This window comes from Cupressus sempervirens, chromosome 6 (assembly GCF_028749045.1).
Source record: "Cupressus sempervirens isolate cs-2001-9-10 chromosome 6, ASM2874904v1, whole genome shotgun sequence".
NCBI lineage: Eukaryota > Viridiplantae > Streptophyta > Pinopsida > Cupressales > Cupressaceae > Cupressus > Cupressus sempervirens.
The window spans coordinates 292526144-292540340 of NC_143123.1; the positions used below are offsets into that span (position 1 = coordinate 292526144).

At 36.1% G+C, this 14197-nt stretch overlaps 1 pseudogene across 1 annotated transcript in view; it reads left to right on the plus strand.

The window, feature by feature from the left end:
- The window catches only part of LOC149552361 (6-phosphofructo-2-kinase/fructose-2,6-bisphosphatase-like), a 334563-nt pseudogene that overhangs the window by 229514 nt on the left and 90852 nt on the right, over positions 1-14197 (plus strand). The window contains exon 14 of the transcript XR_016352907.1: positions 11956-12003. The product of XR_016352907.1 is annotated as a 6-phosphofructo-2-kinase/fructose-2,6-bisphosphatase-like (transcript). The remainder of the gene's footprint in view (positions 1-11955; positions 12004-14197) is intronic.

Genomic DNA, 14197 nt, shown 5'->3' on the forward strand with positions numbered 1-14197 from the left:
GGGACCCATCCAAAACCTCCTCAGGGTCATCAGTTGATACCTGGCAAGGGATGTTGTACTTGGTGCAACTCTTAGCATCATCAAATGTAACATCGGATTTGTCCATACTATCTGCATTGACATCTATTAACTCCGCTGTAGCATACAAATCACCAACATCACAACTGGATGACTCCATACATGCATTGGTCTCACCTGAGGAAGCAACTACCTCCTATACTGGAGCAACACTAGGATAACTCACATACAAATCTCCAATAATAATCCCCTCCTCAAGAGAGCTAGAAGTGTCAGTGGTTACAACTGCATCAACGGTCTCCGCACTAACTGCAACAACTTTGGGTGTCTCACCCTGCTGAAGCTTAATGCCACTATCCACCAAGGGTACTAACACATCTACTGATCTCTATGAAATGAGTCCATCATCAACACTGTGGATTGGGCTAGTAGGTGTCGTACTAAATATAGGTACATCAACATCATGGACACCTATCGGGGAAAGCTCAAGCTTCCTTCCCTACATACTCGATGTTGGCCTTCTAAAAGCGAAAACCATATACCTCGCTGCCCTCTCAACTATCGCAATCTGACAAGCTCTCAACCAACCTCTGTTTATGAAGCTTCAGTTTCTCCAAACTCTCCTGCAAGGCATTCATTTTTACGCTAACTTCCTCATTACCCCACTGACTTCTAGAACTGCCAGTCCTATGTCTGTCCACAGTTGGAGGAAATAAAGTGCTAGTCACTCTAGAAATCAGATCTGAAAATCTTCAAAGTTAGCCCCGAACAAAATAAAAACTGAGCCGAATTCCTGCAAGCTGGCAGGAAACCGCTCTGATACCACTGTAATAACCCCAACCGGTTATAGTTTCATCAAACACCACATTCTTTTATAATTTAGTTGTTTGACATCTCGTCAAACACTTTGCAAGCAAGATCTGATACCACTGTAATAACCTTGTCTAGTTATAGCTAAATCAAGCATCAATTTCTTTCACTTTTCAATGGTTTGACATTTTGTCAAACACTTGGAGAGCAGTCCAATTACCACTGAATCGATGATGTCTTAAATTTTCTAACACAATATCAAGATGTACAGCAAATTGATCACAAATTTACTTAATTTTGGCCTTATAAGTTTTGCATAAACAAATACCAAACGCCAGTAAACAATTCTGAAATGATTCACACCAGCCTCTAAATTCATTTATCAATAAACCATTTAGCAATATAATGAAAAGGGAATTTAAATGTTGGCTGATTATAAATTAGAATTTGAAGCCAACCTCTTTACTTTCAAACTATGTAATATAAATTGAATTATATAAATTAAGAACCTGGTCTTTGCCGTAGAATGTAATTGCATAGTCAAACTGAAAGCCGCTTTTTCCAATTTCAATCTGGCATTCACAGTCTACTCTTACAAATGTTGCCCAAAACAAACTCCAATCTGTAAACTAAACCCTCATCCAGCAACAGAGAAATTATAATATTCAATTATATAAATGCTCCTCAGCCACAATTAATACAGAAATAGGAGACGATAATAAAACTCAAAAATCCACAATACCTCCATTGTGGATTCTCAGAATTAAATCTACAATACTTCTGTTGTAGATCCCAAACCCTTATACTTCAGCAAGGGCACAAACTTCAGACTCAAAAATGTCACAAAGACAACAAGAAAAAAATAAGATAATCAAATAATTGGATGCTTTACTCATCAAATGGGCTTATATTTATAATTTCCAAATGACACAAAGTTTCCCAAATGAACTCTACTTAAGAAGCTTCCCACACACAACATTAAAACATAATAAAGTGCCATTATAAACTAATTTATTAATTGCTTTTGGCTTCGAAAATGACCTTTTCCATCATAACTTCAAATTCTAACTTGTAAGGCCACTGTTTCTTGTCCCCATGATTTAAAACTTTTTGTCTCGGTCCCAACAAGCTATGATATTGAGGTGACCAATCAAAAACACTATAATAATAATTCGCCCATCTTCCGAAAACAACTGAAGAGGCATCAAAATCAAAATCTGACAAGACTAAAGTGATCCTAATGATGAAAGATGGTGAATGAACCTGATGGGGTGACTTACTATAAATAGACGCTCCCTCCAAGATTCTTGGAGCTTAAACCAAAAGTCCGAAATAAAAACTGAGAGTATCCTCCAAATCCTCTAACTCAACTGAGCTTATTGGAACCAACAGATTGGCTTACTATAAATAGTAAGTCCCTCAAACGGAGCCAAAACATACCATAGGTTGCTGGAAAGCCTATAACCACACAACTGAGACCCTCAAATCCCACTATCAGCGCACGAGGGTCGCGATGGTGAACTGACTTGGCCAACTGCAGGAACCTACTAAAAATGAGGATATTACAGAAAAGCATCCCATTGTATTTTATTTTTTTTGTTGTTTTTTGACACCTCTGAAGTTGTGAATTTTTGTGCCCTTGTTGAAGTATAGGAGTTTGGGATGTACAGTTGAAGTATTGTAGATTCAATTTTTCCGAGTTTGCTTGGCAAAATGTGTTGAGGTATACAATTTTTCATTTCTCCTACTATATTAACTATTGCTAAGGAGAAGCTTAATTTTTTCTTGCTGCTCGAGGTTGTTCTAGAATTTTTGAAGGGATTCACTAGAACTATTATATCAAATTGTGTGCTTGTGTTAATTTAGAGTTGGTTGAGCCCCCATTTATATCTCCTATTGGGCGTTATGTTCTATCTGCACTTTGGGAGCAATGTTCTCCATATCTGCAGCTGCATTTGTTTGTTGAAGAATTATTTTGTTGTTGATAGTCTTCATTTCAGAGGGTTTCAAGGCATGCTTTACCTATTGTTTGAGAGCCAGCAGGGCTCATTACACAATTGATGATAGAAATTGTGCAATTCCTTTCACTTTGAAGTCGGCCAATATTCTTTCAACAAATGTTTTTTCTTTCAGCACTCCTTACACTTCTTCTATTATTCTGATTTTATATTGAAATCGTTTACAAATCTTGTGCTCATTCAAGCAACAACATGAGATTTACAAGCTTATTCAAACTCATTTCGAGCAACCACGCTAGAAACAACAATTGGAAGACCAAGAGTCACAACTTAGAATCCACCTTTTACAATGAGACAAATACAACCAAAGAAGACCAAGAATCACAACTTAGAATTCCACAAAGATGTCCCTGTTGGGATTTGAACCAAGGTCTCCACAATGAGAATTCATCGCTTCAACCAACTAAGGTAAACCCCTTGGACATCTATTATTCTGATTTAAATATATATCAGATTAAAATATCTGAATATATATTTCTTTTATTTGTCTTCTGCTTCTCTTTAAAACTGTTGACTTATTTTCTTTGCTTATTACACTTATATCTATTTTATTTTTAAAGAGGCGACTTTTCAAAAAGTCATAAATATGGTTTACCGCTTCTAAGATTAATTGCACCTTTTCATATTTTCTTTAACTTATGATTAACTTAATTCTTGTGCATTCAATCCTTTTGCAATCGAAAATTTCTGCCATTTAATATTTATCACAATCTGTTATTACAAAAACATTTTATAGTTGGCATAACCATCTGTAAGGTTTAGATGGGTATTCTTCATTAACCAGTGATGTGGCATGTGAAGCCTATTTTGTCATTCCACATATATATTTAATTCTTCAGCGTCTCTGTGAGACTTTTCTTTTCTCATATGTCATGATACGTTAGAGGTTTATACATATGAAATATGTTGCGATAATCATGAGTCCTGGAGGTCTTTATGTGAGTGCCTTGAGACTTCCTTGTAGCTACCCAGGACTGTAACATTTGCAAAGCTGAGCGAGTTTTTCAAACATCTTCAATCATTAATACGTTTTCCATTCTATTCTATTACTTTTATGATATTAACAGCCCGTTGCTCATGCCTTAATCGCATTTTACAGAGTGGATTCTTATATGACTGCCCTGCCGTATAGACTTGGTCTTCGTTTTGTATAATATGTATAATATGTATGGAGTATCTCACCCGCCAGATATCTTTGTGTTTGAACATGTTGCATAGGATTGACATTTTTGTATCTTATCAAACTATATAATTTTTTAACTTGGGAATATAATTATTTTCATCATGACCCTTATTGCTGCTTCTGAAAAACAAAAAAAATTTCAGACCATCCCAAATTGGACTGGGTAACTTACGTCAGATATAACATTCTTTGTCAACATGCCATTTTTATTTTTTTATTTGCTTCTTTAAACGCACAACCTCTGATGCATATGGAAGACTGACATATTATTTTGTTGTATTGCTGCATATCTTCCTTTTAATAATTTTGATTTGTCTTTACTATCACAGTTCAGGTGACTCGTAATATGCTCTTTCCCTGTTTGTCGTTGACTCAAGGTGACTTGGTGTTCAACACATTTATTGGCTTCATATATTCATTTTCTGCGTAACTCCCAACATTTGATGTTATCATTCAAGTCTTCTCATATGCTGTTTGCTACAGCCATACCTCTGGTTTTTAAACATTCTGTATATCCCTGCATTTTTTGTTGATGAATAACAGCTGAATAACTTTCTTATTCCATTTAAGCCCAACTTGCTATTACTGATTCAAACAACAATACTTTCTGATTGCTTTATTCCGTGTATGTTTTCTGATCTGATGATGGCTCATCTAGTGTCAAGCTTGACTGATGTGCCAAGATGTGTTTGATACATAGTCTTCATCTTTATTGATTGGTTTAATATGTAATCTTGATGGTGCAATACTCTTCTGTATATACATCTTGAAACTTACGAGAATAGAGCCTTTTCTTCACCCATATGGTGGGTAAATGACATCAATGACAATATCTCATCAAAGGATGCCTAATCAAGCTTAGTAAAGCATGGTAGATAATTGCAAATTTTTTGACAAATTGCCGATGAAAAAGGAATCGAGATATGATGACCGAATTGGGAGATGTATGCCTTATTGGTCTCGATTGTGTCTGCAGACCAATTTATTAGCAAAAATGGCCAAAACACATAGCCTTTGTTCTGTAAGAAGAATGTTGATGATGAAGACCCCAATAGCCTGATAATATTCAATATTATAGCAGCATCGAATACCAGTGCTCTTTTAGAACCTAGTGAAAATGAAGTTGAATGATAATCAGTTCGGACTGAGTTCCAGGCAGAAGAAACTTGGTACTCGTGTCTGCATATGAATGATCAGAATATTGAATGGGCAAAGGAAACAGAAAACAACCTTGATGTTGGGTGTCCTGAAGCTACTGTAGCACAAGACGATCTCAGAAGAATGTAGAGACCAAGTGAGGAATTGCAGTAATAGTTGAAAACTTGTGTAATTAACGTTGAAAGACTCCGCAGTTATGTGTCGGATCAGAATTACAATGAACTTATCCCTAAGTTCCGAAGAATAGCCGCAATCTCAAATTATTCCAAAGAACCCCTTCCTCCCTTTCTTGTGAACTCAATGCGAAGGGTGAATGTGAATCGTTTGACCAAATGCCATCGAAACCAAAGTCCATACAATATCCTGCTTGCAATTGGAACATTGGAGGTGGAGAGTCAAGATCTTATGTATTTGACACAGAGCTACTAAAATGCTATCTGTGACAAGAACCTCACTCAAGAGTATAATTGTATGACAACCATGCCCGAGCCAGACACATCGAAAGTAGTCGCAAAGTCCCTCAGTAGGGAGTATCAAGCTTGGAGCAAGGCGCAGGTTGGATCGTGTAAAAGGCACATTCCATGGAGTGTATGTTGAGCCACAGTCAAAGGACTATCCCTTGAGAAATATGGAAGCCAAGAAATCGATTATAGTATCTCCCAATTTGACTCCCCATGCAGGGAGATACACAGAGCATAAAGAGTTATAGAGATAAAGAAGCTCCTATAACCCTTCGAAGATATGTTTGCCAATGTGTGTGGTCTATATAAGGGAACAAAGAGTGAAAGGGAACCCAATTTGTTAGATGAGATATCTCGTTGAATGCAATGCAAATCAGGTTGTGTTGGCTACTAAGGCAGAGTCCAAGTTGGTAGTAATTACATGCTGCCCATGGCATCAAATTCATATCCGGATATTCTCGTCGACTCAGAAAGGAGGGGAAACAAATTCCACATGCAGAAAAGATGATGCAAGAGAGTTGGAACAGGTCACTGGCTGCAGATATAAAGGTATTGATGCAGACTGAAGTACTTGGATCGAAAGTCTCAACACGAGCACAGGAAGAGACTGAATTTGTGAGATATCTACATTCTAGATAAACTTTGCAAGAAGTCATTCAACTTACAATCGTATCAACATATGCCACCTGTTTGTTAAAGTCATATGCCAGTTGAACATGATATTCTAATCATAATATTTCTGGAAATGACATATATTACAAGTAAAGGGCCCAACGAAAGTGTTTTTCTGAATTGGAAGAAATCTGCATGTCCACTTGTCATCATAAATTATAACAGAAGGATAGTTGCCTCATCACTTCCAATGGAAAGGGGATTTTAATCCATTTTTTTGGTGAAATAAAATGCCAAGGAAGAAGGAACTTGATATTATATCAATTAATAATATCTTCTTACAAGAATTGGTTATGAGGAACTGAAAGGTCAAGAAATGGCTATTTAGGAGAGAATCTTGGAGGAAACGGGGGTTCTTCTTATTCCAGCAGTTAAGAGGCTACAGGAGGGGGTAGAATACATTTTTTCTGTGCTATCTGTGACAGGGGAAGGGGGAAATTATTGTATATTTTCTGCATCTTGATTGTAATGGCAGGGCTTAAGGTGATCGTGTGGTCATTTTGTCATATTCAGAAACAAAGAGGAGTTTATGTTACTAATCAGTCAGTCAATATATTTACTTTTCTGATTGGGATTAATTGGGTGGTTGTCTCTTTCGTGTTTCCAGATATCAACCTACATAATTGTATCAAGTATATGTTTGTATGTAAATTGGGTGGTTCACATACTCATGTTTTGCAGAATAAGATGTTGAATTCCTTTTATCTTCTCTGTAATATGAAAGATTGAATAAATGGTTTGTAAGCTGTTTGTTTGTTTTTCTCTCTTCATTCAAGGTTTGTAAATCAAGTAATCGCATTCACTTCATATTAATCGGCGAATGTTAGTTGCTTTTGTGTCTTCAGGTCAAAGACATAACACATACTTAATTCATTGGATATCTTCTTGGAGGGAGTTGTGCCTCTCAATTCAGAGGAAAGCTATCAATCTCATGATAGCCTTTCCAACTGTTGGTTACGTTTGTTCTTCTATTTGGGTGTTTTAGGTCATTCTTTTTGAAAGAAAAATTTGTTTACCAACAATATTAGCAAAAAAAGATGGCACTCTAGATGTGCTAGACCTGAAGCAAAGTAATACAGAGAATTGGAATAGGGCGAGGGTTGAATCCCACTGAAACCATAATAGCCAAGTTGGGAAGATGTTCCACTTTCGAAATGACAAACAATACTGAACTCCAATAGGAATTGACAGTACAATAAAATAATCCAAAATCAAATACTAACGACTTCCTATATGCCTCACATAAATACCCCTTTGGAGGAAATTCTTGAGGGTTTACAAAGAATGCCGACATGACAAACACCTACGGATAATAAAATTGGTCCTTCTTTTTGATTAAATCAATTAATTAAATAAATCCTTGTGATATTATTTGATTTTAGGACCATTTAATTTTTAGGACCTAACCAAAATATTTTATAAAAAATTGGGGACATTACAAATCTTCACTGCCCAAAGATCGCTTGACCTCAAGCAATCCATCATCAAATGGTTTGCCCACTGCAACTCCAGGATCCCAAACCAAGTGTGGACATTGATAGTTGTATCTACTGAAGCCTTTAATTCACATCATGATCATGTACACGCACTTGAATGTAGGCGAGAAAACTAAATATCCATCAAGCTTTCGCTGTGCCACTTTGATACAAACATGGCTATGTCTAGAGCCATTAGGATCCCATTGAGACAACTTGATGATCAGATCCAAAGCCTTCATATCATCATGCTCATAAATTTTATCAGGGGTCTCATAGCTCAAGTACAACTTGTAGTTTCCTTGAGGATGCCCCTTACATGAAAAGGTGGCAATCATGTATGCCTTAGGCCCGGCCAAAGGCTAAACTCCATATTCAACTAATTGTAAAGATTGCTTCTCCAAGCAATCCTTGATCAAGTCTGCATCATTAGGAAGATGAACAACTACCGGTAGAGCCTGCTTATTCAAAGGGTCACTGGTACAATTCTTATTTTCATCAGGTCGGTTGGTTAAACGATATTTGTGGAAGTGTCTTATTCTAGAATTCTTTCCTTCATCTTGGACTTGGGTACCAAATAGATTGTCTTCATAGTAAATAATGTCCCCAACCACCTTGTATCTATCATCTTGCACTTGAACATCCAATAGTTGGCATGCAAAAGTTTTCTTGGAGTAATTGACCAACAGATGTACCTTTTAATTGGCTCGAAACTAAGATAGAGACCATATGGAATCGCTGGGTGCCATAGTGTGATCAAAGTCCAAACTCTTAATTCTCCCAACAGGTTGGTATGATCACTAGCTTTCATACGATTGTAATGTTCTGAAGACAATCTTGGTCCGAGGGCGATCTATGTCCAAAGGACTATAATGTACCGAAGGCGATCTTGGCCTGGAGGTGACTTCTATTTGAAGGCAATCTCGGCCCAAAGGCAACCTCGACCAAAGGCTATCTCAGTCCAAAGGAAAAGGCTATCTTGATCTGAAGGCAAACTCAATCCGAAGGGGATCTTCGTCCGAAGGCAATCTTGGCCAAAGGGTATGTTAGTCCGAAGGCAATCTCAAAAATAATTGTAGGTGTAGGTCCAAGAAATGAAGATTGTGCTGCCCAAAACAAATGTGCACTATTAATTGGATGCCCAATATAAACAAGACATTCACCAATAGAGATATTCGGTAAGGAAAAGAAATGTATGCAAATTGTCACCAAACATGGAATTTATATTAGCAGACAAAGATGGCGCTCTAGATGTGGCAGACCTGAAAAAAAGTAATACAAAGAATTGGAATAGGGTGAGGGTTAAATCCCACCGAAACCGTAATAGCGAAGTAGGGAAGATCTTCCACTTCTAAAATGGAAAACAATACTGAACTCCAATAGGAATTTGTAGTACAATTAAAAATTCCAAAATCACATACTAACGACTTCCTACATGCTGCACATAAATACCCCTTGGGAGAAAACTCTTGAGGGTTTACAAAGAATGCCGACATGACAAACACTTATGGATAATTAATAAAAATTGGGCCCTTTTATTAATTAAATCAATTGATTAAATAAGTCCTTGTGATATTATTTAATTTTTAGGACCATTTAATTAACTAACCTAATTAAAATATTTAATTAAATATTGGGGACATTACAGTGACAGCAATGAAACCTTTCTTCAAAAAGAATTGAATAAAAATAACGACTTTACAAAATTTTAATTCTAAGCATGCACCTACAATCTCAGCAGTTTGCAAGAACAATTTGAGTCTTAGCTTTCTTAACTAAGAGAGGAGACTTTCTTTGTACAGGTTAAGAGGTAGTCTTCAAACAGCGAGCAGAGAAGTCTCTTCTTTTAAACAAAGCCTAAAGAACCAAGAAGAATAAACTCCTATTGCATGTGATAGCTACCAACTAGTTCTTGAAGAAATAACAACTTTCTTATTTCTTTCAGAACAATGAATTGCTATGCAATCCATTTCAAAATAAGTTTAACACAACTACGGAAGAGATGCAGAACGATCATCATGTGTCTGTGAGTCTCAAAAGGCTGAAGATGAAACTAGCTGAAGGTGGTCTTGTTTATGTGCCTCTCTCCAACCAAGAGCCTTAGAAAAGAAGTCTATTTTTCAAAGCAACTCTATATATATTTCCCCATGCTACTCGAGACTAAGAAAGTTCCATGTGTGTCTTTCTGTTACCAGATAAACAACGAGCTCTGTCTAGACCACCTTGTTTTTGGACGAACCAAGAAAACAAATGAATATCCCAAAAATTTGTCTTGCATTTGAGAAACCATTCCCTATATAATTGAGCAAATGCTTCCCACTAGGTGTCCAAGAGGCAGTTCTATACAATTACCAATCATCCGTTGTGGGTGATGGAAATATCAAATATATCCAAAGATGTTTGATAAAATCGCTGTAGAAGAAATAATATGAGTTTCCCGTAATGTTTTGACCATTTTGAATCCAAAATTTATATCTTCCCAATGTTTCCATGGTTCCATTTTCATAAGTTGGTGCTCACATTGTGAACCCTTGAATTAATTCCCATTTCAAAGTTTGTAGTAATGCTGGGTCAAAGCTAAGGTTGCGGTCAAGCCAATAATGATTTGATAATATTAATCAAATGGTTTAAAATAACATAATGAAGGATTATTATTATTATTTATTTTTAAAATACTCAAGTCTCCTTATATTATCAATTAAAAGCCCATAGTTCTGGCCATGAAACACTAACCCAATCAAGAGCATGGTAACAAAGAGGGTGAAAAAGAAGAAATGATGGATTTTCTAGATTTAGACCAACACTGTACTTTTCTTCAAAGGAAGAACAACCAGTAAGCAAAGAACCCACTTTAATCAATCTACAAGTTCAATGGCAACAAGATTGGATAAAGTAGGGGCGGGGGCCCTAGCTCGGTTGGCTAAATCTTCCCTGTTGCAGGGGGTTGGTCACGGGTTCTAGTCTCCCTTGTCCTCGTGGTACCGGTGGGCGTGTCGCGCCAGCACTACCGGTCATGTTAAAAAGTTTACCAGGCGCACTGTAGTTTATAGGGGGGCTGTGTTGCACCGATTCCTGCAGTCTAAAAAAAAAAAAAAAAAAAAAAACAAGATTGGATAAAGTGAGGTTTTCAACAATATATATCCTTGGAAGACTATGTAGAAGACTACTTAATTATCAACCTAGATTCGATTGGGCTTTGTAAACATACAGATAAATTATGTTAACACTTCTCAATGAGAGTTGATGCTATTTTTATGTTGCCGAAGTTATAATGCCAGCGACTATCTTCTTTGTTAGCATGTATGATAATTTCATTTAGTATTTCAAAGGCTTGAAAGGAAGTACATAGTAAAACCTTAATGTCAAGCTTTATATTGGGACTATTTATTTGTCTAGTCTGTAGCTTTGTATGTAACTTAGTTATTTTATTCTTGGAGTTGTGTTGTCATTCTTATTATTCTTCTAAGCATCAGCTATTTGTTTTTTTCCTTTTAGCCAATACGGAGTTTCTGTTGTATTTAGGGTTTGTTGCTTTTATTTTTAGAGTAGAATTTTTGAATCATAAAATCTATATAACTATAATTGGACCTGCAAGAAAATAAAATATTCAGATCTTATGCTTATTTGCGGTTTAGTTGGCTATTTCAAGCCCCCAAAAGAATATTCTACATAGTGTCAATAATCATACATATATTTTTTATAGCTTAGCATTTAGGGTTAGTATTAGTTTTCAAGGATATTACCTTTATAATTGGAAGATAGGTTTTGCCTCACATGCTATTCTAGTTGGAATTGTTTAAATGACAAACTAAAATGCTACCAAGTCTAAATATAAAAATTGAATTAAATATACTATAGCACCTATAGTTTGTAATACTTAATCCTCCTCTATCATAATTCAATCATATTAATAATGAATCTCTTGTAAGTAATCAATAATGGAAAATATTAGTATGGAATAAGTAGATTTTTTTTGTTGGTATATATAAACAATGATATACCTATTTGCTTCACATATTTGTATCATGTATCTCTATTATATCTTTTTCATTTTTCTTTTGTAAGTTCTTAAGTGACTTGATTTTTAATTGTCTAACCTCTAACATAGCTTTTTTAACTCTTAACGTCATTGGCCTAAAACAGGTTGTGTCTTATTGCAGATAAACAATATTAGTGGATACCTTCCAGGGCGGATAGTATTTTTTCTGGTACCTGTTTTAAACTTCTTTGGCTGAAGACTGTCTTTTCATCACTTGTTCAAGAAATGTGCTTTTTTGTTCAGCAGAGAAATATATTATCATATGTGAAATTGTTATTTTATACTAAGTTTTTTGTATAATTAGAAGTGATACTTGTATAATTAGAAGTGATACTTGATACTTGATACTAAGTGGATGTAGTCTGGAAGTGATTTATATCTATGTATCAGCATGAATGAATTAGAAGAGTGAAATACATTTTGTAGATGATTTCTTGATTTTCATTATAAAGCTTTATTTGGTATAAGTCGGATGTTTTTGTTGGATAAGTATTGAGTGGATGTAGTCTGGAAGTGATTAATATCCATGTATTAGCATGAACAAAATCTGTAATATCCCCTGCTGGTGATAGCTTAATCAAACACCACTTTTCCTTCACAAGTCATGAGTTTGACATTTCGTCAAACACTTGGTGCACAACTCTGCTATAACTGTATTTGATGTTTTCGTTTTGTGTTTTATTGTTTTTTTTTGTATGAAGTATAAAGCTGAAGCAATACTGAAATATAAGAATTTATTGCTACTGAACAAGCCCAAATTTGAAACTGAAAATCAAACATGTAATTCTGGATATATCAATAATAGTTGTTGCATCTAAACTGAAAATACAGTGAAGTCATAAACCTGTAGGATGCTTGACAAATCCAATTTGCAGCAAGATTGGCCGATTGATGTGGATAGGTCAAACTTCTCCTTTGTAAACGAATTTCTCCTCCAATTAGCTCACACCCTGGTCAGGAAATGGACACGATTTTGCACAAATTAATACCCATGCTAGAACTACCTGAACTTAGGTAATGTCACCTGGTATAGGCGTTTACAAGGGCAGAATTAGTGACACCAAGGTTAACATAAGTAGCAGGCATAGACGCCTAACAGTAGCATTCCATTTTGTAGCAAACACACCCCTGACTTTCAGATTCTGCTTATCCAATGCAGCTACCCAGGTATATGCAACAATGTCCAGCTATGAGGAAAGATTGGTCACCAAATTTATACCGATATGAGACACCATAATTGGGAGCCAGATGCTAGGAAAAAACAGGCCGAACGTTCACCTTAAATACAGTTAAAGAATTGCACCAACAAGCAAGAATCTTGTGTGGCCAATTTCCAGAATTATCTTCACACCAATACTCACCACAAACTTTTCCCAATTTGCAGATTGAAATGCATTTAAGTTCCCACACAACAATGTCTTCCAGCTACAGTCAATACAGAAGGAAGATCAGATATAATAACCAGTCACAATCCACCTTACTTCAGCAGTGAATTGGAGTTCACAACTCAATCTTCAGACACCTCAGATCAAAACCCTTATACCTCAGCAAGGGAATTGGAAATCATAAAACTCAAAACTCTCACACAAATCAACAAAAGCAAATTAGATTATCGGATGCTTTTTCCTTCACAAGAGCTTAATCTTTAGACACCTCAGATCAAAACTTTTATACCTCAGCAAGGGAATTGGAAATCAAAAAACTCAAAACTCTCACACAAGCAACAAAAGCAAACTAGATAATCGGATGCTTTTTCCTTCACAATAAGCTCATACTTGTAACTCCAAATGGCACTTAATTTCCCAAATGTAACTCCACTTAAGAAGCTTCACCCACACAACATCACTTTATAATAAAGTACCATATAATAATGTAAACTTTAATAATTATTTAATAAATATGAGCCCCATCCAGCGCAGTTGGTCACTAATTGCCAGTGCCACCAATTGCATTGCCAAATATGGCACTTGCCTGAATTATAGTCTTACTAAAAACAGTAAATTTACAATTGAGATCCTTATATCTCACTGTCAGCTCATGGGGGTCGTTATGATGAACTGATCCAACCAACTATAGGAGCTCGCCAAATATGAGAACATTAAAATCCTCCCTCCCCAAGATTGCTTGTCCTCAAGCAATCCAGTAACACACTGAAAACTCCACTAGGATCCCATAAGAAACTTGTGCAATGTCTGTCCTCTCTAGATGTCTCCTCCTCAAGTCCTTTGTAGATGTATCATCAAACTTGCCCGCTGACTTGCTCTTCTCCTCAACAACTGGCAAGGACTCCTCATCAGCAAGTAGAGGAACAGAAGATATCGAAGCAACCTGGCTTCGAAAGGGTGACTAAATCTTGCGCTTTC